The sequence below is a fragment of the Bos mutus genome, chromosome 5 (genome assembly GCF_027580195.1).
Source record: "Bos mutus isolate GX-2022 chromosome 5, NWIPB_WYAK_1.1, whole genome shotgun sequence".
Classification (NCBI taxonomy): Eukaryota; Metazoa; Chordata; class Mammalia; order Artiodactyla; family Bovidae; genus Bos; species Bos mutus.
Genome location: NC_091621.1, coordinates 91,470,833 through 91,494,937, shown reverse-complemented (window position 1 = coordinate 91,494,937; position 24,105 = coordinate 91,470,833). Strand labels below are relative to the sequence as shown.

Sequence of the window (24,105 nt, the reverse complement as noted above, 5' to 3'; positions counted from 1 at the left end):
ACTTTTTTAAATAAATGGAACTGTAAGTTTCTATTCTTAACTATACTAAATATTGCACAGATGATTTTCAGGGAATATCAACTTATAGATAATAATTGTCAGTCTGTTATTAAAAATGACAGCTCAGATGCTCATTAAGAGATAGCTGGCAGCATGTTTAATACCCAAGGTGATAGATACACTTAAATATAAAATATAAATCTAATGTAGGTTTTTTTAGCTAGCTACCTTTACTGTTTACTTTTATGTTAGGTATCAAACATAATTTATAACATGCTCCTTAATAATTTTTTGTTGTGTTTCTGTAAATATTAATTATCTGGTATGTTTAAGGAAAGATTTTATTTTTGTTTATGTATATGCTATCTAATTCCAAAAAGATCGTAGTGGTAGATTTTTTCTTAACATATTTTGGTAGAAAAGAATTGCAGTGGAATCTTGGATATTAATAGAAGGGGGGATAGCTTCAAAATACAGCATTTGAGTCAGTTGTTTGCTTCAGTAATCAAAATGACTTTTGCATTGCATTAGTTCTCATCATCCTTTAAACTATATTTGGGAAACATTAATAAAATACAGGTGGTCAATACAGTTTTAATAAATGTTGCTGTAGCATAGGACTCAAGAAATATGCTTATAACTTTGACTATATGATATGTTCTTAAAAACAATACATAGAATTCCTTGGGACTTTGTGTTTCTTTCTCCTTTGGTACTTCAAACTATTGCTATAGATTGATATTGGCTGAAGTATCAGATCCTAAAGTGGAAAAAATGAGGTCATATGAATTTTTTACAGATGAGTGAAGTTTATGATAACAGTTATTTGTGCTTAACAGAAGATATGTGATAAGCCTTTCAATTTTATATAATAGATGATTATTGAATTACTATAAAGGAAACTAGGAAAGAAGTCAGGCAAGATTTTACTGTGACTAGTCAGGAGAATTTCAGCACATCTCCCAAACCACTGTACAATAATTCATGCTGCTGTCTGGGTCTCCTTAACACTCCTAGGGCCATCACTAACTAGCTCAGGCTTTCATCTTCTCTTGTCTAGAAAATACCAGTGCCCAGTTCCCTGAGACCTCCTTGAAGGGAGGCAGGGCTGCTGTTTTCAGAGCTCCAGGGACACTATTCCCATCAAGTATGATGTGAACGGCGCCCCCAGGACACGGTCCTCAGGGAAGGGGTCAGCTGAGGCTCTTTAGGCTCATTCACTCAGGCAGTTCACACACACTGTGAGCAACTATTAAGTGGTGGCCCTAGTGTCTGGGCACTGGGGAGATGGAGACCAATGGCACAGCTTACTCAGGGCCACCACGGAGTGCATTTCACATGCTTCTGGGGTCCTGTCAGTGTCTGCGGAGATCACAAGAGCCTTTCAGGAACCTTCAGGGGCTCTGCACACTGGGTATTACAGGACCGCCTCTGCCTACCCCGCTACCCTTCCTCATCCATTAGCCTCCAAAAACCTGTCCTTCTCAGGGTGCCTGCAGTGTCCCGCAGGCTTTTTCAGCACTGAGCCTTCCCAATCTGGAATTGGGATTGTTAAAATACAAATAAGCCTCAATACCCCCAGTGTTATCTTTGTGAAGGAGCTAATGAGGAATACTTATCAACTGTTTTTTCCAAAAGTGATACTTTCTCAATAGAATTAACAAAATACTATGTACCTCTCTCTCTTTTTTTAATTAATTTATTTTTTATTGAAGGATAATTGCTTTAAAGAACTTTGTTGTTTTCTGTCAAACCTCAACATGAATCAGCCATAGATACACATGTATCCCCTCCTTTTTGAAACTCCCTCCCATCTCCCTCACCACCTCACCCCTCTAGGTTGATACGGAGCCCCTGTTTGAGTTTCCTGAGCCACATAGCAAATTCCCATTGGCTCTCTATTTTACATATGGTAATGTAAGTTTCCATGTTACTCTTCCCATACATTTCCCCTCTCCCCATGTCCGTAAGTCTATTTTCTATGTCTGTTTCTCCACTGTTGCCCTGTAAATAAAGTCTTCAGTGCCATTTTTCTAGATTCTGTATATATGCATTAGAATATATTTATCTTTCTCTTTCTGATTGACTTCACTCTGTATAATAGGTTCTAGGTTCATCCACCTCATTAGAACTGACTGAGGTGCTTTCCTTTTTATGGCTGAGTAATATTCCATTATGTATGTGTACCACAACTGCTTTATCCATTCATCTGTTAATGGACATCTAGGTTGCTTCCATGGTGCCTCTCTTTTTAAGATATTGTATCTGGGTATTTAGTCCAAGCTGGTTTATAGATGATGTCACTGAGACCCAGAGGGGTAGTGTGATTTACCCAAGGTCACACAGCAGGGCCAGAACCAGAACCAGCCAAAACCAGAGCTCCTTCCTCTCTGCCTAAACTTATTTATCAGATCACAGACAACTTTTACAAATGATGTATATCACTATTAAGAAAGATTAGTATATTTTGTCCAACATGTTTGGGGGGGCTGGATTTTAAGTCATAAGCAGATAGAATATAGTAGAATGCAATATCCAAAATAGATAAAAGTTTAGAAATGTAGAATTAAACATTAAGGAATATGGAAATGTAGTCATTAACTTAGAAAGAAAAACCTAAAAGAGACTTACATAAATATCATTTCTTAATTTGTGTCTATTAAAGATGGAATAAGAAAACTGTAGCTGAAAGAATTCTAGATCTTAGTCAATATTTGAATTATAATGTTGTAGAGTGAGAAGCGTTTCTCCTAGTGGAAGGAGAAGACTTTTCTCCCTATGTGAAATTTTTAGAAAGCATATTAGATCCAGAGTGATTCAAATACCTCTGCTGGGAAAGAGACAGCAATGGACAATCTCTGCATGTTGTCAGTTGGCCCGTGTTATGTGGCTGGTGGTCCCTTTTCTGTGCCAGTGGAGGGGACCTAAAGAGCCCACCAGTCTGGATGAAATGGCCTTGGGTAACAGATTCAGAAGCTGGTCAAATCCATTATTTTACAACTTACTATGTATTTTCAGGAAAAAATCCTGATTATCTGTCCTGGGATAACAGGTGGTTGTGTTTTCGTTACTATGTTAGTTTCCGACTTGTTATTGCTGTTCAGTCAAAGTCATGTCCGACTCTGCAACCCCATGAACTGCAGCACGCTAGGCTTCCCTGTCCATCACTATCTCCTGGAATTTTCTCAAATTCATGTTCACTGAGTCAGTGATTCCACCCAACCATCTCATCTTCTGTTGTCCCCTTCTCCTCTTTCCCTCAGTCTTTCCCAGTATCAGGGTCTTTTCCAGTGAGTCAGCTCTTCACATCACATGGCTGAAGTTTTGGAGCTTCAGCATCAGTCCTTCTGATTAATATTCAGGGTTGAGTTCCTTTAGGATTGGCTGGTTTGATTTTTTTGCTGTCCAAGGGACTCTCAAGAGTCTTCTCAATCACCACAGTTCGAAAGCATCAATTCTTCGGTGCTCAATCTTGTTTATGGTCCAACTCTCACATCCATACATGACTACTAGAAAAGCCATGCTCCTGCTGCTGCTGTCCGACTCTGTGTGACCCCATAGACGGCAGCCCACTAGGCTCCCCCATCCCTGGGATTCTCCAGACTAGACGGACTTTTTTGTTGGCAAGGTGATGTCTCTGCTTTTTATATACTGTCTAGGTTTGTCATAGCTTTTTTCCAAGGAGCAAACATCTTTTAATTTCATGGCTGCAGTCACTGTCTGCAGTGGTTTGTAGCCCAAGAAAATAAAATCTGTCATTGTTTCTACTTTTTCCCCTTCTATTTGCCATGAAGTGATGGGACCGGATGCCATGATCTTTGTTTTTTTGAATGTTGAGTTTTAAGCCAGCTTTTCACTCTCCTCTTTCATCCTTATCAAGTGGCTCATTAGTTTACAACCCACATGTTTATTATCTTACAGTTTTAAGGTTGAAGTTTAAAATCAAAATGTCAATTGAATTCTTTTTGGAGGCTCCAGGAGACAATTCATTTTATTTGCCTTTTTTAGCTTCTAGGGGCCTCCTGCATTCCTTGGCTCATGGCTTCTCCTTCTGTCTTCAAAGCCAGCAGCTGTCGTGTCTTCAACACCCTCCCTCCCCACCCCTGGCCTTATTTGTCTCTTTCTCTCTCTTTCTCTCTCTCTCTCACATACACACACACACCCACACACACAGACATATACACAGAGAAAGACTCCATTGTTATACCCCCCACTCTTATTCTTGCCCTCCTGCCTTCCTCTTACAAGGACACTGTGATTACATTGGAATCAGCTAGATAATCCTGTGTAATCTTCCCATCCCAAGATCCTTAATCACACCTGCAAAATTCCTTTACCAAGTAAGGTGACAGTCCCAGGTTTTTGTTGCTAGGGCATAGACATCTTTGGGAGGGCCGTTACCCAATCCATCACAATGATCTTTTTACTGGAGAGCTTACCTGTGGCTGATTAAAATGTAGGACAGTTTAAATGTGAATGAATATGACAAAAATTGCTTTGAATTTATAGCATTTTTCTGTTTTCAAAGTACTGTAAAATATTTTGCTACCTTTCAGCAGGTCTAGGAAGGATATAGAACAGGAAGCAGTACCTCCAGGTTTGTAACGTGGAGAGACTCAGAGAACTGAATTGCATTGTCACATGGTTTACCTAGTACCTGGCTGCCTGACAATCAGCTGGATGTCTACTGTCTGTATATTGAAGCATTCCCAAGAGATCTCTCAGAATTAAATCAAACAGAAAACTCACACCAGGGTTTTTCACACTAGCTATCTTAATGTTGCTCCACATTCCTGGTGGCTCAGTAGTAAAGAACCCATCTGCCAAGTTCGATCCCTGGGTTGGGAAGATCCCCTGGAGAAGGAATGGCAACCCACTCCATCTAGTATTCTTACCTGGGAAATCCCATGGACAGAGGAGCCTGGTGGGCTCTAGTCTGTGGAGTTGCAAAAGAGTCAGAAATAACTTAACAACTAAACAACAGTAACATCATAATGTTACATTTGAGACTTCATTGATTTAAATTTAATACCGTAAAAAAAATCTCCATTTTCATTTTTGTTTTTTTCATCTCTGGTACTAGAAGTGTGTGTGTCTGTGTGTGTGCATAGAGGTGAAAATTTAAAAATAGAGCAGTGAAGTAGATTTGCTTCATGGTTGAAACAGATGTCCTTAAAGCAATTTTCGACTTCGAGACCATAGTTTTCTGATTTTATTAGCCCTCTCTGTATGAAATATTAAGGAAAAATTCATGTAACTATATTTTTCTGGTATTTAGTTGATTTTAAAAATGTATTCAATTTATAATCCTTTGATCATAGTTCCTAAATGAATTTTATGTAATATTTTTCCTTGCTTTATGTTCCTTTGTGCCAAAGGCTGAGAGAGATGTGGGTGGTAATATCCTGAAGATTTCAAATAGAATAATACAAGTAAATGAAAATTTAATTTTCTATTAGGCAAGCCTCTCTGAAACCCACTGATCATCTGTGTACCATTTGTTACAAGTGACAATGCTTATTTTTATTGAAGGTTAAAACATGGAAATTGTATATTAAAATCCCTGAAGTAGGGAGTTAGCTGAGTTTTATAAAAATTTTATAAAGTTTTATTTGTTTAGACCATTCTGGTAGAAAAGCAAAAAGTTACAAAGGATATATATAAGTACCCTGAAAGCTCAGTGTTCCTTTGTGATGGGTTCCATTTGAAAGGATCCTTTTAGGTAACAACAGCAGGCATGTTTATTTGCACTTTAAAAAATATGTATGTTGGAAAATGTGTGTAGGGAAAGAAAAGAGAAGGAATGTTTTTTAAAATGTCTTGAGGGCAGTGTGATTTCTAATATTCTCCACCCTCAGTGCCATGTTCTTCTACTCTTATTCCTGTGGAAGTGGAAGTGTTAGTCACTGAGTCATGTTTAGCTCCTTGCGACCCGTGGACTGTGTCCCACCAGGCTCCTCTGTCTGTGGAATTGTCCAGGCAGGAATACTGGAGTGGGCTGCCATTTTCTTCTCTAGGGGATGTTCCCAATCCAGGGATCAAACTGGGGTCTCTTTCATTACAGGCAGATTCTTTACCATCTGAGCCACCAGAGAAACCCTTTTATTTCTGCAACTCCACCACAAAATAGAAGTACCTGTTAGGATGTGTGTGCTTTGGAACAGCAAAGCTTAATTTAGCACCGCACCTGAGTTTTGTGTACTTCAGGGTGTTTTAGGTCCAGGTCTGAGTAAGGTTTACCTGAGGTGGTCAGGAGATAGAGCTGTTCGGGTTGGATGGAGGTGGATGGTTGAGATGCCGAGCAGGAAATAGTAAGAACTGTGTTCAGAGGATCGATTTGGCTTGAAGGACGTTTTTTTTTTTTTTGGTTGGTTTTCTTCATCTTATGCTCTTCAGTATATATTTTCATTAAGATTTATAGAGCATTAGAAATTATTTCTCTCATAAAAGGGAGAAATATATAAACAATAAATAGTAAAGATGTTTATAAGATCTGATCCTAAATGTATAAAATTCGTAGCTTCTGTCCTGTAGAATTGGAAGAGATAAGGAGCCCTGAAAATATCCCCTGATAGCCTGTGGATCTGGTAATTTACAGTCTCTTTCCTTACATTGTAGTCAAAGAAATTGACCTATTTAGAATGCCAATCATAATTTCCTCTGTGAGTATATTCATATCCACTTGTAAGTTATACTGACAATACATAAAATCTACAGGACAACAAAGATGTTTAGTCAAGTTCAATATTCTTCAAATTTTCAGGTTTGAAATGCTATATATTCTTGGAATATTTTTGCAAAGGGATCTAGAAACCACTTCTACTCTGGTGGAGTTTTAGATGCTTGTTTTTATAAGTGATGATTGCTAGCATTTATTTGGGAGCTCACTAAAAATCAGATACTGTTCCTGATCCTTTGTATGTATTATCTCATTTAATCTTTAACTCTTTGTCATCCATAGTATTAAGTATTTTATCTCTCTTTAATAAATAAAGAATAGTGAACCCATGGACTATACCCCCAGGTTCCTCTGTCCATAGAATTCTCCAGGCAAGAATACTGGAGTGGTAGCCATTCCCTTCTCCAGGGGATCTTCCCAACCCAGGGATCGAACCCAGGTCTCCTGCCTTGCAGGCAGACTCCTTATCATCTGAGCCACTAGGGAAACCTTATTAAAAAATCAGATATTATTCCTGACCCTTCGTATGTATTATCTTATTTAATCTTTAACTCTTTGTCATCGGACTTCCCTGGTGGCTCAGTTAGGTAAGGATCTGCCTGCAATGTGGGAGACCCAGGTTTGATCCCTGGGTTGGGAAGATCCCCTGGAGAAGGGCATGGCAGCTCATTCCAGTATTCTTGCCTGGAGAACTCTGTGGAGAGAGGAGCCTGGTGGGCTACAGTCCATTGGGTCACAAAGAGTTGGACATGACTGAGCAACTAAGACTTTCACTTACTTTGTCATCGGTAGTATCACACCTCTCTTACTGATGTGGAAACCAACGTATATAGTGTAAGTAGGTGAAGAGAGCTTGTACTCCACCCAAACATTTTGGCTTCTGAGGTCTTAACAAGATGTTAGAACTGAACAGATGATACAATTTACAATCACAGCTCTTCTGTTTTCTCAGATATTCACCTAAATAAAATGAAAAGCTTTTTAGTTTTGTTCTTGATAAAAATCTGTATGCATGTGTGCTGGAAAGCATAAGGCATGGATTCAGTGAGCTGCTGAAGAAGCGCTTGAAGATTTTAGATTGAGCTGTTTGGGAACAATGTGATGCAAGAGCTGTGCAGATTTTTAAGAGTATTTTTTACAGACCTACAGATCAATACCAGAGCTTCCCAAGTCCCACCTTGTGATCATGTCTGAGTTGCTAGTAGCCTGAATATTATATATAAAAGTCCCAAGCAATGCTTATTAAGATGACATGGTAGATAGCCTCTTGTGGAAATGTGGCATTCAGCAAACAACATAGCATCTAATTGCGAGCTGTGATCTTTATGAATGCCCAGGTGGGACAGGTGATATTTACACACTGTACAATGATGACAGACAGAGCTTCTTGGTTTGAAAGTTGGTATCTGGATTGATATGGAATAAAGATCTTTAAGAAAGGATGCTTTGAGTTATTTTTAAGATACCTTCCAAAGATACCTTTAACTCAGAAATTTATGGAGTTAACTAGGTTTTATTTTTTTCTTCAGGAAAAAGAATCATTGTAATTAATCTTTTGTTTCTGATTTTGAAAAGCAGCAAAAAGAATGTCAGAAAAATACCGAGGAACTTCACTCCTACATCAAATAGCAGACTTGTCAGTCCCAGCAGTAATTACATTGTTGCAAATTTATAAATTGTATCAAACTCCTCTTATTGTAAGAGTCTGCAGAATTATTCACCTTCTTATGCATATGCTTATTTCACTTTTAGGAGGCAGATAAACAAATTATGTAGAATTGTTACATAAAGTGCACTGTAACTTAAGAATTGTTTTGCTAAGGAAAAATAAATTGCAGTTTTAGCATCAGATGTATTTTATAGAACTTTAAAAACATACATTTTAGAGGTGAGTGAAGTTTTCCCCCTATATTCTAATATTTTTTAAAGCTAGATACAGTGCTAAAGCTGAAACTCCAATACTTTGGCCACCTCATGCGAAGAGTTGACTCATTGGAAAAGACTCTCATGCTGGGAGGGATTGGGGGCAGGAGGAGAAGGGGACAACAGAGGATGAGATGGCTGGATGGCATTACTGACTCGATGGACGTGAGTTTGAGTCAACTCCGGGAGTTGGTGATGGACAGGGAGGCCTGGTGTGCTGCAATTCATGGGGTCACAAAGAGTCGAACACAACTGAGCAACTGAACTGAACTGAACAGTAAATGATGTTATAAACCTTTTGTACCGCCATTCCTGTATTGTGAGGGTGTGTGTATTGTGTTTTCACTAGGTAACTAAATGGTTGGAATGTGAAAATATGTTGATGTCTCCTTACTGTAAGAGATCTGTTTTAGAAATATAATTAGTATACTCTTACCCTTTGGAGTTTTTGTTTTATATTTTTATAGGGGCAGAAAGATGTTTAGCATTAAGGTGGGCACAAAGGAAGCAGTTACTTTTAGAAATTTACTCGTCAGTTGCTGGGCTGGCTTGGCCACTTGTTTTAAGCCATCAAAATGATATGTTTATCAGATTTATTCATCACTGTACCCTTATTACAAAAATTATAAAGTTCTGAAATACATCTTGACTTTACTCTCCCACTTAAAAATCTGACAATAACACCACTGCCTCAATGACTTTTGAGTTAAGCTCTGATTCTGTCAGAGAAGGCAATGGCAACCCACTCCAGTACTCTTGCCTGGAAAATCCCATGGACGGAAAAGCCTGGAAGGCTGCAGTCCATGGGGTTGCTGAGGGTCAGACACGACTGAGCAACTTCACTTTCACTTTTCACTTTCATGCATTGGAGAAGGAAATGGCAACCCACTCCAGTGTTCTTGTCTGGAGAATCCCAGGGATGGGGGAGCCCAGTGGGCTGCCATCTGTGGGGTCGCACAGAGTCAGACACAACTGAAATGACTTATCAGTTTGATTCTTGAGAGATCAGTGACTGAAAGATCATGTTGAAAATATTATCAATACTCAAAAATTAGCCAATTATTTGTAGTTAATGGTTGTATGTGAAAAATGATATTGTGATTAAAAAATAAACATGGGTTACATAAAAAGTTTAAAAAAAAAAAGAACAAAAGAAAAAGCTAAAATTAATGTATTACTAAATTATTGTTAATTATTTCCAATTACATCTAACCTAAACTCTTTTTCAGGATGCACACCATGATTAGTTTCTTTTAACTCCATATTATTCTAGTTTATAATCATTTAATTACTTATAAAATCATCTTGGTCTTGTTACATCCTTCCTAAATCATTTCAGTTGTGTCTGCCTCTTTGTGACCCTATGGACTATAGCCCACCAGGCTCCTGTCTGCATGGGATTCTCCAGGCAAGAATTCTGAAGTGGGTTGCTATGTCCTTATCCAGGGGATCTTCCCGACCCAGGGATTGAATCTGCATCTCCTATGTCTCCTGTGCTGGTAGGCAGGTTCTTCAGTGTAGACCTTTTATTATCTTGCCATTTGAAGGATGTGTGTTGTTACTTTTAAATAAATTAGGAACTCCTTGAGGACAGGTCTGATAGTTGTGAAGAAGAAATGCCCTGAAGACCTTTCAGAGAGTCTCTAAGGGTCTAGTTCTGTATTTATCCCCAGTCCCACTCCGCATGTCATAAGCATTGTGCTGCTATTGAGTACAGAGATGGGTGATCTTATTCCCTGAAGTCTTCCCAGTGGCGCACAATCATTGCTCAGTGTTTGTGAACTGACATTTATACACAGTAGATATAAATGTTAGTGACTGTCTGCTTGTACAACACATTGCCCTTCGCTAGTCATATCCAAGAAGTGGGTTCTAGAAATATCAGTTCACATTCTAATTTGCATCTCTTTGTCACCCAGGAAGGTTTCTTGGTACCTGACACAGCTGCAGAGTTGGGCCAGCTGCAAGGAGATCTCCATACATTCTTGAGGGCTGGTGAAGCAGATTATCTTGTAGCAAAGGCTTTGTCTGATGTGCCGTGTGGTGTTTACTTGTGGTCTGCCTTGGAAGGGGAAGAAGTGGGGGATCCGCTGACATGGTAGCGTGGGTGCTCAGCTCAGGGAAACTGCGGCAGAAGAAGGATGACCAGATCTGAAGGCAGGCAGGTGGGAGGAAGGATCCAGTCCCTGGGCTTTGCTCTCAGGAAGAGCCCCCTTCCCTTGAGAAGGAATTTGAGAACAAGTAGGGACCTCAGGCCACACAAGAAGTGGGAAGAGCCCACTGTAGAACCTAGAACCTGAGAGCAATTCAGGCTCTGGAGAGAGGCCGCGACCCAGTCAGCTGAACTGATCACTGCATTTGTCAGGTTAACTAGTGTTACTAGCTGCGGTTGTTGTTTAGTTGCTAAGTTGTGTCTGACTGTTTTGTGACCCCCTGAACTGTAGCCCATAGGGCATCTCTGTCCATGGGATTTCCCAGGCAAGAATACTGGAGTTGGTTGCTACTTCCTTCTCCAGGGCATCTTCCCAACCCAGGGATCAAACCTGTGTCTCCTGCATTGGAGGGTGGATTCTTTACCACTGAGCCACCTGTACAGTTACAGGGAAGCCTGTAACTAGCTTTTCGGCTCACTAACCAATTGCTCTCAAGCAGCATCAGGATCTCCTGCCATGGGACAAAATTGGTGTTTGAAACTGTCCTGCTATTACCACAGTAACGAGAAAGCGGGATGTAAAGGTTGAAGCAGATTGGAACTGAGACATTTTACTTTTTCTGTCTGATGCTTTCATCTGCGGACAGGTGCTCACAGAGGAAATATCTGACTTAGTATATGAGACACTAAAACCACATTATCGCTGTTGCTGTTATTTAACTATCATTGATTGTGCATCTCTAGAGAAACTATTTGCAAAATAACAATGTGTCTGTGGGCATTTGGAGCCTCACAGTAACTCCCTGAGGTAGGCAAATATTTTTTAATTTCCATTGTTATAGATAAGACTGAGGCCCCGGTGGGGAAATGATCTGGTCACAATCATAGATTTGTCAGTGACAGAGCTAGGGAATCAAGGAGTTCTGATTCTACTCTGTATGTGATGCTTCTCCACATGGTAAGAAATCAGATAATGATGGAGAAAATAAATGGCCATTTAAATGTGATTTTGCCTTTTGAAACCCTCTTTCAGGCTTTCAGTTCTTTCACTGCCTCTAGAAACCTGAGGAGTTGAAGCAATCTTAAAAAAAATAAAAAGGGAAAATGTATTTTCATTCTTTTTTAGGTACATGCTCTAAATGATAGTAACATAAATCACTTCTGTGATGTCTGTTGTTTTTGTTGTTGTTTAGTCACTAATCATGTTCTACTCTTTTGTGACCCCATGGACAGTAGTAGCCTTCCAGGGTCCTCTGTCCATGGAATTTCCCAGGCAAGAGTACTGGAACAGATTGCCATTTCCTTCTCTGGGCATCTTCCCAATCCAGTGATCAAACCCCCATCTCCTGCATTGGCAGGTGGGATTTTTATCACTCAGTTGCCAGGGAAGCCCTCTATGGTGTTTACTGTATAATGAAAGTCAGGTGCTTGTATAAATGCCCCACAACGTTAATTCACTTAACCCTCGTAACAACACACTGAGGAAACTATAGCCCAGAAAGGTTGCAGAGCTTGCCCAAGGTCACAAGTGAAAAAATGGTGGAGCCAGGATGAAAACTCAGGTCTTCTGGCTCCAGAGCCCAGGTTTGCAATCATTGTGGGAGACTGCCTTTCATTCTAGTCTGGCATCAACTTACAAAGCCCTAAGAATGTCACTCATGGCTGTCGGAGGAAAACTGTTTTCTTGTTTCAAGTAACACAAACTACCTTAAGATATTTCTTCTCGTGTTTAATGATTCTGAACAGCTACCATTTGCTGATTTCTTCAGGGTAGGCTCCGTTTCTGTGCATTCCATCTGGTGCTTGAAAATCTTAAGCATTTTTGGATACGTCTTGGTTACTTAAAACAGAGCAGCATACAACATTTAGAATATTTGCAGATTGCTCAGTGTGATGTCAGGTTTATCTTTTCTCAGTTGTTCGTAGCCTTTGGCTGAGTTTTTAATTAAAACTCAAATTACAGACTATACTAGTTCTATAGTCATGAAATGGGGAAAACAGACGTGATGTGTTAATGAACTCAACCTGGCAGTTTGGTTTAATGAGTTGGTGGCACAAAAAAAAAATCTGTATGAGGGCACGTGACAGTTAAAGTCGAATGCTTATAGTTAATATCAGATACAAGGAATAATATTGATGTTCTTGTAAATTCCCGTCCGAGGAATTGAGTCTGTTTCCTCTTCTCACAAAATGCCAGAGTACATTCATATAGTAACCAGAGATATACATATCAGCAGGTATGTGGTAAACAGAAGTAATCTCATACTTGAGCATACCTTTGAGAAGCATGCTTTCTTTAGGCTTCCCACCATCTTCAACGATGGAGCATGCACTTATTTATTCATTTACCATATGTAGAGTCAGCTGAGATTCCCTGTCCCCTTGGCAGAGTTAGATATGACTTCTGGCTATTGGCCGATTGCCCACTCTCTTGAAAGAGATCTTTGATATCAGTTCCACATGCTTTTGCCATTCAGGGCACAAAGTGTAAACACTAAGCCATTCTCCCAGTCCTGTTCCCACTGCTGTCTCCATGGTATTGCCTGTCTCCTTGCCCTGAACCTGCTATTCCTCTCCTCCTCGGGCCCAGGCTCTTCCTCTCTTCTGTCCCTCTCAGCAGATGCTCATGTGTCCTTATCTTCTCATATAAGTGTTCCCTCCATCTCCTTTTAAAAAAATTTTTTATTGATTTATTTGTTCATTTATTTCTTTATTATGGAAGTTTAGTTGATTTACAATGTCATGTTAATTTCTTCTGTATGGCACAGTGATAAAGTTATACATACATTTTTTTCATATACTTTTCCATCATGGTTTGTCCCAGGATAGTGAATATAGCTCCCTGTGCAACACAGTAGGACCTTGTTGTTTATCCATCCTATATATAATAGTTTTCATCTGATAACCCCAAATTCCCAATCCATCTCCCACCTTCTTGCTTTGTTTATTTATTTTTCATTTTACTTACTTGACTGCACTGGGTCTTTGCGGCAGCACGCAGTATCTTGTTTCTTGACCAGGGATTGACTCCAGGCACCCTGCATTGGGAGCCCAGAATCCTAACCACTGGGCTACCAGGGGAGTCCCCCACCTTCTTGCTTTAATCAAGAGTCTCTTTCCCTGAGGCCACCTCTCTTTCTCAGCAGCTCTGTGGATTAGAGCTTTTCTCTCATACCCAGTATGTGAAGAGGCTCTGTGGTCTTGCTATTTCTCTTGATTATTTCTAGACTGATTCTTCTGCCATCTTTTAAAATCTATAGCTCTTTGAGGTTCAGATCCTCCGACTCAATCACCCTGGCTTTGTCAGCATTCCAGTACCACGGCCCCCCACCTTCCCTGCCTTTCATCTCTCCAATATTTTGGAACCTAGCTCTCATTCCATGTCTCTAGCCCCAGACCTGCTATCATTGTGTTGCAGGAAGGGACACCCCTTCTTGGGCCCGAAAGTGGCCTCTTATCTAACACTAGAAAATGAATTGTCCGAGGAGACACATGTGCTGACAATGGAAGAGACGTTATTGGTGCCCTGGAAGAGAGCAAGAGGGTAAGGGAACCCAGGTGAACTGCTCTGCCATGTGACTTGCAGTCTCGGGTTTTATGGTGATGGGATTAGTTTCCCAGTTGTCTCTGGCCAGTCATTCTGATTCAGGGTCCTTCCTGGTGGAGGACCCTGGATCAGGGTCCATTGACATTGCTCAGCCAAGATGGATTCCAGCGAGGATTCTGGGAGTTTGGTAGGATGCATGACGTCTCCTTTCGACTTTTCTGGAACTCTTCTGATTGGTGGTGGCTTGTTAGCTCTGTGTTACTTACTAGGACCTCCTGTCATAAAATAACTCACACACGTGGTTACTCTAGTGCCTGGTCAGGGTGGGCAGCTTCAGACAGTGTGTTTCCCCTAACAATTGGGGTGACCAGTCCACATGGGCAGCATATTCAGCACTTCGGCCTCTGAGGCCTTTGAGCCCTGCATCTGCACTGACATTCTCCTGTCCACGTCCATCACCCACTTCTTTAGCAATATTTTGGACATTTTCATCACCAGGAACTGCTTCTTCCCCATGATAGCAAATTCAGACGTCTCGCTGGCTGCCCTGTCCTCTTTCGCGTTTAGCTCGTTTATTTAACTGCAGCCGTTATGACTGTCCTTTGACTTAATCAAAACCACTGACCCCTCCAATTTCCCAGTTGCCCAGCTTGGTCTCTTTGTCTGCTTATTATTTCACGGTCATAAGCCCAACTGCTGAGCAGCTGTTGAAGGCGGGCCACTAACATGGAAGATGGGAGGGTGGTTCCCCAGGAGAGAATTGAAATATTGTTGCCAAAAGGTTAGGGAGAAGAATGTCCAGGAAAACCAAAACAACCAGAAGGCCATTCTAGTTTCTTCTGCAATTTGTTTCTTGACAGATTGAGTAATTTAGATTATTTAAGTTTTTTGCCTGATTTTGTATTAACGTTCCACTGAACGTGTATGCCACGTTTTTCCAAATGAAACCGGAATTCCTGGCTCTAAGTTCCCTGACAGAAAAACATCTACTTCACTGTGTACACAGGCACTGTGTGTTCTCCAGAACTGAAAAACGGCTGAGGATCTCTTTTCTCAGACTGAGAAAACATATGGACGAGAGTATGCTACATCTCGTCATCTGTAGCCTTTTGACAAGACATCTGCTGCAACATTTTTTGCTCTTGGATCACACGCTGTTGTTTGCCAATTGTTTTTGTAAATATTAATCTTTGAAATCTTGACTGACATCTGAGTTGTTCTTTTTGGATTCTTCTTTATATGCACCATCTTTAAATAATTGTTACAATATAATGAAAAAAAGATTTTTCTCAAGAAAAATTCCTATATTCGAATCAAGGGCTAAAATTTCTAATTTAGTAGCATATATGCTTTTTCTTACATTTGAATTCTCCCTTCTTTTCCTGTACTTAACTAAATGTATGACCATTGAAATAATGCTTCTGCTCTACTTTTGTGAAAAGTTATCTTTCACATCAGCCCTTGAACACCCCTCAGGGAGACTTTGAAGCTCAGATCCACCCACCTTCCCGCCCCTGTGTTTGGCTGAGTCCCAAGGTTGATAACTACACTCTCTTTGTCTGAAACTATGAACTTGAGAACCAGATCGCATTCTTGAACTGGACTTTGAATAGCCTGTTCAAGATGTTCACTAATAGTTTTAATTTCTGTTCACACCTTTGCATGAGAAGATCATTGACAAGGCTGTGATGGAAGATACAGTGAGCACACGTTTCAGCCCAGAGTCTTATCTGTTGATTGTCAGTACACTTTTCCTGGACTTGGGTGGTCTCTTCTGTGCTCTGTTAGTATATGGAAAGCAGTGTACATGTTCCACATAGCTTTTTAGGCTCATTTTTATTATGCATGATATTCATGACATGTTGTACTGTTAACTCTGGAGATCATTAATTCAGTCCACTTTAAGTTGATTCTGTGTTATTCAATCAATAAAACAATGTAAAAATTTGATTAAAGTATAGTTATTTACAATGTTATGTTGTGCTATATACAAAGTGATTCATATGTATGTGTCATATGTATATATGATACATATATATTCTTTTCATATATATATATATTCTTTTCCATTATGGTCTATCACAGGATACTCAATATAGTTCCCTGTGTTATACAGTAGGACCTTGTTGTTCATCTTTTCTGTATTTAACAGTTTGTATCTACTAATCTCAAGCTCCAATTCACACCTCCCCACCGCCCCTCCCCCTTGGCAACCATAAGCCTATTCTCTATGTCTATGAGTTTGTTTCTGTTTAGTAGATAAGTTCGTTTGTATCATATTTTAGATTCCACATATAAGTGATATCATATGGTATTTGTCTTTCTCTTTCTGACTTACTTCACTTTCTCTGAGTCCATCCACGTTTCTGCAGATGGCATTATTTCATCCTTTTTAAAGGCTGAGTAGTATTCCATCATAGACTTATACCACATCTTCTGTATTTGTTTATCTGTCAATGGACATTTAGGTTGTTTCCGTGTCTTGGCTATTGTGAATAGTGCCGTGATGAACACTGGGCTGCGTATATCTTTTCAAATTATAGTTTTCTCCAGATATATGCCCAGGAGTGGGATTGCTAGATCATATGGCCACTCTGTTTTAGTTCTTTGAGGAACCTCCATACTGAATAAAATGTTTTTTAATCATAAGACTGGAAATTGCTTCATATAGATAACCTAATCTTGAGGTCTGTTAGCAAAGAGTTATCTGTGTGTTAAGCCAGTATGCCAAACACAGCATGGGCCTCATTTGGAAGGGAATTTATTTGTTTGCAATACCATGGGATCATCTCTTCCTTAGTAAACTGCCTGTGTAATATTGAATTTAGTTTGTTTTATAAAATGGCTTGCAAGATCTCATTACAAGATCTTGAGAAGGATACTGCTTCCTCAGATTTTCATGTGAGATTTCCTTTTTCTTATTGTTTAAGCCAAAATGCTCTATTATTAAAGCAGAGTTAATAAATTGAAAGATACTGTAACTCACTGATGTGTGATGAAATTGTTATTTCTTCAGCTCTATCTACAGTTATGTAAAAATTAGAGTAGAAGAGATTTTTAGATTTGGTGTTCTAAAGGGTGTGTCAGGGTCTGGGAATATATTTCACAGTTGAGATCAAGCATGGTTCCCTTTAAAGCCTGTTGGCAAGAGTCAACTGTCCTCGGTTGTGTTTAAAGACACACAGCTGGGGAATTCCATGGTGGTCCAGTGGTTAGGACTCTGTGCTTTCACTGTTCAGGGCATGAGTTTGATCCCTGGTCAAGGGGCTAGGATCCCAAAGGCTTCGTGGTAGGGCTAAGGAAAAAGAGAAAAAAGTCCGCTGTCCTTGATGTCTCCCATTTCCTGAAAGTAAAGAGATTCACATGTTCGCCTGCCATCCTGCTGATTCTTGCCAGGGTTACTCTCTGGAAAGAGCATACTAAATATCTCTGCTGTGCCTCTGTTTTAGGGAGAAAAGAGAATCTCACACAACTTGGGAACCATTCCAGGGTTGGGCCAGAAATTGAGGAGTAGATAAAGGATCCGCCCCAGGGAGGCCTCTGCCGTGGCAGCCAGTGATTCCATGCTATCGAGGAATGGCTGTGTTGATCGTTATTCCTCTGGGTCATGGATTAGGCACCAGAGAGAAGATTGTCTGGAGCAAAGCCTGGCCTCACTTATACTGTTTGAGTCAGAGCACCACACCTCCTGAGAACTTGTCATGAGTTGTCATTCTCTGTGGTTTTAAGAAACTAAGAATTGATGTGATACCACCAGCATTGGTTTTTGTGGGCTGCCGGCATGGCACAAAGTACCACCAACTGGTGAATAGCAGGAATTTATTTTTCCACAGTTCTGGAGATGAAATGTCTGACATCAGGTGTTGGGGAATTTGTTTCTCTTTGAGACCGTGAGGGAAGAGCTGTCCAGGTCTGTGTCCTTGCTTTAGATTGCTGTCTTCTCCCTGTCTTTCTGTGGTCTTCCCTCTGTATACATGTCTATCTCCGGATTTCCTCTCTGTATAAAGATACCAGGCATGTTGTATTAAGGCCAGCCCTTGTGACCTTGTGTTTTTAAATAAATATTATTTGTTTATTTATTTGCAGCTGCACTTGGTCTTCATTGCTGTACACAGGCTTCCCCTAGTTGTGGCAAGTGGGCACCACGCTCCAGTTGCAGTGTGTGTGTGCAGGCTTCTCATTGCAGTGGCTTCTCTTGTGGTGCATGGGCTCTAGATCTTGGGCTCAGTAGTTTTGGCACATGAGTTTAGATGCTCTGTGGCATACGGAGTCTTTACGGACCAGGGATCAAACCTGTGTCCCCTGCATTAGTAAGCAGATTCTCAATCACTGGACCAATAGGGGAGTCCATGACCTTGTTTCAGTTCACTTACTTTTTAAAAACCCATACATCCAAGTATGGTCCTGTTCTAAGGTAATAGGACTTAAATTGGAAATTTTAGGGGTTACAATGTGAAGTGAACAGTGCAAAGAAATAGAGGAAAACAGTAAAACAGTGAAACAAGAAAGACTCAGTTCAGTTCAGTTCAGTTCAGTCGCTCAGTCGTGTCCGACTCTTTGCGACCCCATGAATCGCAGCACTCCAGGCCTCCCTGTCCATCACCAACTCCCGGAGTTCACTCAGACTCATGTCCATCGAGTCGGTGATGCCATCCAGCCATCTCATCCTCTGTGGTTCCCTTCTCCTCCTGCCCCCAATCCCTCCCAGCATCAGAGTCTTTTCCAATGAGTCAGCTCTTCACATGAGGTGGCCAAAGTACTGGAGCTTCAGCTTTAGCATCATTCCCTCCAAAGAACACCCAGGGCTGATCTCCTTCAGAATGGACTGGTTGGATCTCCTTGCAGTCCAAGGGACTCTCAAGAGTCTTCTCCAACACCACAGTTCAAAAGCATCAATTCTTCGTCACTCAGCTTTCTTCACAGTCCAACTCTCACATCCATACATGACCACTGGAAAAACCATAGCCTTGACTAGACGGACCTTTGTTGGCAAAGTAATGTCTCTGCTTTTCAATCTGCTATCTAGGTTGGTCATAACTTTTCTTCCAAGGAGTAAGCGTCTTTTAATTTCATGGCTGCAGTCACCATCTGCAGTGATTTTGGAGCCCCCCAAAATAAAGTCTGACACTGTTTCCACTGTTTCCCCATCTATTTCCCATGAAGTGATGGGACCAGATGCCATGATCTTCGTTTTCTGAATGTTGAGCTTTAAGCCAACTTTTTTACTCTCCTCTTTCACTTTCATCCAGAGGCTTTTTAGTTCCTCTTCACTTTCTGCCATAAGGGTGGTGTCATCTGCATTTCTGAGGTTATTGATATTACTCCCAGCAATCTTGATTCCAGCTTGTGCTTCTTCCAGCCCAGCGTTTCTCATGATGTATACTAGAGATCTCTTTAAGAAAACTGAGATACCATGGGAACATTACACACATTGCCTGTGTGTAAGATAGGCACAACAAAGGACAGATAGCAAGGACCTAATAGAAGTACAAGAGATTAAGAAGAGGTGACATGAATACACAGAGGAACTGTACTAAAAAGCTCTTAATAACCCAGATAACCATGATGGTGTGATCTCTCACCTAGAGCCAGATATCCTGGAGTGTGAAGTCAAGTGGGCCTAAGGAAGCATCACTATGAACAAAGTTAGTGGAGGTGATGGAATTCCAGCTGAGCTATTTCAAATCCTAAAAGATGATGCTGTGGAAGTGCTGTACTCAATATGCCAGCAAATTTGGAAAGCTCAGCAGTGGCCACAGGACTAGAAAATGTCAGTTTTCATTCTAATCCCAAAGAAAGGCAATGCCAAAGAATGTTCAAATTACCATACAATTGCACTCATTTCACATGCTAGCAAGATTATGCTCAAAATCCTTCAGGCTAGGCTTCAGCAGTACATGAGCAGAAAACTTCCAGATATTCAAGCTGGATTTAGAAAAGGCAGAGGCACCAGAGATTAAATTGCCAACATCTGTTGGATCACAGAAAAAGCAAGGAAATTCCAAAAAAAATCTACTTCTGCTTCATTGACTATGCTAAAGCCTTTGACTGTGTGGATCACAACAAGTTGTGGAATATTCTTGAAGAAATGGGAATACCAGACCAACTTACCTGCCTCCTGAGAAACCTGTGTGCAGGGCAGGAAGCAACAGTTAAAACTGGACATGGAACAACAGACTGGTTCCAAATTGGGAAAGGAGTACGTCAAGGCTGTATATTGTCACCCTGCTTATTTAACTTATATGCAGAGTACATCATGCGAAATGCTGGGCTGGAGGACTCACAAGCTGGAATCAAGATTGCTGGGAGAAATATCAACAACCTCAAATATGCAGATGATACCACTTTAATGGCAGAGAGTGAAGAGGAATTAAAGAGCCTGTTAATGAAGGTGAAAGAGGAGAGTGATAAAGCTGGCTTAAAACTCAACATACAAAAAACAAAGAACATGGCACTGGATCTGATCACTTCATGGCAAATAGCTGGGGAGAAGGTAGAAACAGTGTCACATTTCATTTTCTTGGGCTCAAAAATCACTGTGGATGGTGGCTGTAGCCATGAAATTAAAAGACACTCCTTAGAAGAAAAGCTGTGACAAACCTAAACAGTGTATTAAAAAGTGGAGACATCACTTTGCCAACAAATGTCCGTATAGTCACAGTGTGTTTTTTCCAGTTGTCATGTATGGATGTGAGAGTTGGACCATAAAGAAGGCTGAGTGCCAAAGAATCGATGTTTTCAAATTGTGGTTCTGGAGAAGACTCTTGAGAGTCCCTTGAATAGCAAAGAGATTAAACCAGTCAATCCTAAAGGAAGTCAACTCAATATTCACTGGAAGGACTGATGCTGAAGCTGAAGCTCCAATACTTTGGCCACCTGATGCGAAGAACCAACTCCTTGGAAAAGACCCCGAGGATGAGATTGTTGAATGGCATCACTGACTCAATGGACATGAGTTTGAGCAAATTCAGGGAGTTGGTGATGGACAGGGAAGCCTGGTATGCTGCAGTTCATGGGGTGGCACAGAGTCTAACTCGACTTAGTGAATGAATAACAACAACCTCAGTCTTTAATCTACACATAGATAAGATGTGCTCATATGTTTTCTATGCTTGATTCTCATTTGCTCATTTGGTTGAGGGCAGCCAAAATGCACTGAGCAGATTGCTGGTATACAAGCAGAGATTTAGGAAGTTATTTCTAAACATTTTTATTTAAGTCAGTCTACACCAACAAAGAAACAGAAAAAGGGGTTTACTTTCCTCTTGTTTCATATCTTGGATTAATGTTGAAAGAAAACTGTTGATTGGCATAAAAATTCCAGTGATGCTGGGAATTACATGGATAAATGTTTGAGCATAAAATTCGAACACTATGTAGATCTGACTAGTTCTGAAAAGAGAAAATGGGAAAATTTGAAAATTGGATAGAATTTAATTTTTGTGTTATTATTGTTTAGCCTTAGCCTGACATAGTCCATTTTTTTTCTTGGGTACTTTGACAGTGTTTCAGCCCAATCTCAAAAAGTTGGAAGTTTCAGATATGATCTTTTGGAGTTTATTTATTCCAAATTAAAGAGTTATTCTGGAATATCATTTTAGCAGTTTATCAGTCTGGTCTTCTCATAAAAATTAAGCACTTAAAATCCTTCATTGAAAAGTATACTTTGGGGGCTTCCCTAGTCGTACAGTCGTTAAAAATTCGCCTGCCAATGCAAGGACATGAGTTCAATCCCTGGTTCAGGAAGATCCCACACGCTGGAGGGCAGCTAAGCCCATGTACCGCACTACTGAGCCTGATCTGTAGAGCTCGGGAGTTGCAGCTACTGAGCCTAAGTGTCACAACTGCTGCAGCCCTCGCACCCTAGAGCCAATCTCCGTAACACAAGAAGCCACGGTGATGAAAGGGCGGCAAACCACAGCTAGGGAAAAGCCCATGCAGCAGTGAAGACCCAGTACAGCCAAAAATAAATAGTTTTTTTTTTTTTTAAGAAAAGTTTGCTTTATCTAGAGGAGGGCTTCCTATTATTTGTAAAATTCACATACACATTTTTATTTATTTTGTTAGGTACCTGTTTTTTTTTTTTTTAATGGTTATTTCTAATACTCACGTAAAGTAAAATTTAAAAAACAAAACACAGCCAGGAACACTACTTTTATCCTAGCCTCTGTACCTTGTCCCTTGTGTCTGTCTGTGGGATGAAGTGGCAAGTTCTCCTTATTTTAAGGAAGAAAATGACTCATGTCATAGTATTGCTTTTGTAAATATCCTGGCTTATAGAACATTTTTCTGATATTTTAAAGCAGTGTTACTTTATTTTCTTAGGAGTGAAGTTCTACTTTTTGTATATTTAAAATCAAGTCTCTCCTACTAACAAATGTAAATAAATAGTACCAGGAAAATATTTTAAGATCCAGTCACACAGTAATTCCTTCTGCTCTTACAAAGGTAACTATATAGCTAAATTAAGATTAGTTATACAGTTTTTGTTTTGATTTTGGTATTATCTTTCCTATGAGATTCTAAATGGTCACTTCGATAACTGCACAAGAAAAGAATATTCGGGGATCATTCAGATAAACATTTATATACGTATGTAAAGAAGTAAACATGGGATATAGAATATGGTATTTGCAAATCATAGGTGTGTGTGAGAAAATATCACCTAGAAATAAAAACTAAAGTACAGGATCCTGGAAGTGGAGAGCCAGTCTGAGCTACATAAGAACAGGCATCGTCAGAGTATTTCTTAATGGATGTATCCTTTTTTGAAAAAAAAGAAACAAAAACACAAACCCCAGATGCATTTTTAAAAACCGCTATTTATACCTGTCCACTGCAGAATTTCTCTAAGCTTAGTTTTTTTACTCCCATTTAATGTACATGACTTGTACTCCATTTAATGTACATGTACTCCCATTTAATATACATGAATTGTATAGTAAATGAACAACCTAGATAGCGTATTCAAAAGCAGAGACATTACTTTGCCAACAAAGGTTTGTCTAGTCAAGGCTATGGTTTTTCCTGTGGTCATGTATGGATGTGAGAGTTGGACTGTGAAGAAAGCTGAGCGCTGAAGAATTGATGCTTTTGAACTGTGGTGTTGGAGAAGACTCTTGAGAGTCCCTTGGACAGCAAGGAGATCCAACCAGTCCATTCTGAAGGAGATCAGCCCTGGGATTTCTTGGGAAGGAATGATGCTAAAGCTGAAACTGCAGTACTTTGGCCACCTCATGCGAAGAGTTGACTGTTTGGAAAAGACCCTGATGCTGGGAGGGATTGGGGGCAGGAGGAGAAGGGGAAGACAGAGGATGAGATGGCTGGATGGCATCACTGACTCGATGGACGTGAGTCTGAGTGAACTCCGGGAGTTGGTGATGGACAGGGAGGCCTGGCGTGCTGCGATTCATGGGGTCGCAAAGAGTCAGACATGACTGAGCGACTGATCTGATCTGATAGACTTTACTGTGAAAAAAAATTTTTTTTGTCTGATTTGTTTGTTCATTGCTGATATTTTCAGTGCATTTATTGACATGTCTTCCACACGTAATGCTGAAGTGTGTTATGCTGGTCTGCACTTGACATTTGCCTGAGATATTTCAGTTGGCAGAATACAATCAGCTGCGTCAGGAAAGTGCAGTGAATATTGTTAGTGCTCTGAGGGAACCACATACAGAAGTGAACTTGCTCAGCTCCCAGCCATTTATTTTCTTTCTTACTTTTAAGGATATTTGTGATAAAAACCATTTGCTGTAATTGATTGATTTTCTTCCCTGGTGGCTCAGTTGGTAGAGAATCTGC

The 24,105-nt window shown here is 40.2% G+C and overlaps 1 protein-coding gene across 2 annotated transcripts in view; it reads left to right on the top strand.

The window, feature by feature from the left end:
- The window catches only part of ITPR2 (inositol 1,4,5-trisphosphate receptor type 2), a 584,772-nt gene that overhangs the window by 325,798 nt on the left and 234,869 nt on the right, over nucleotides 1-24,105 (top strand). The gene's annotated exons all lie outside the window — the stretch shown is intronic.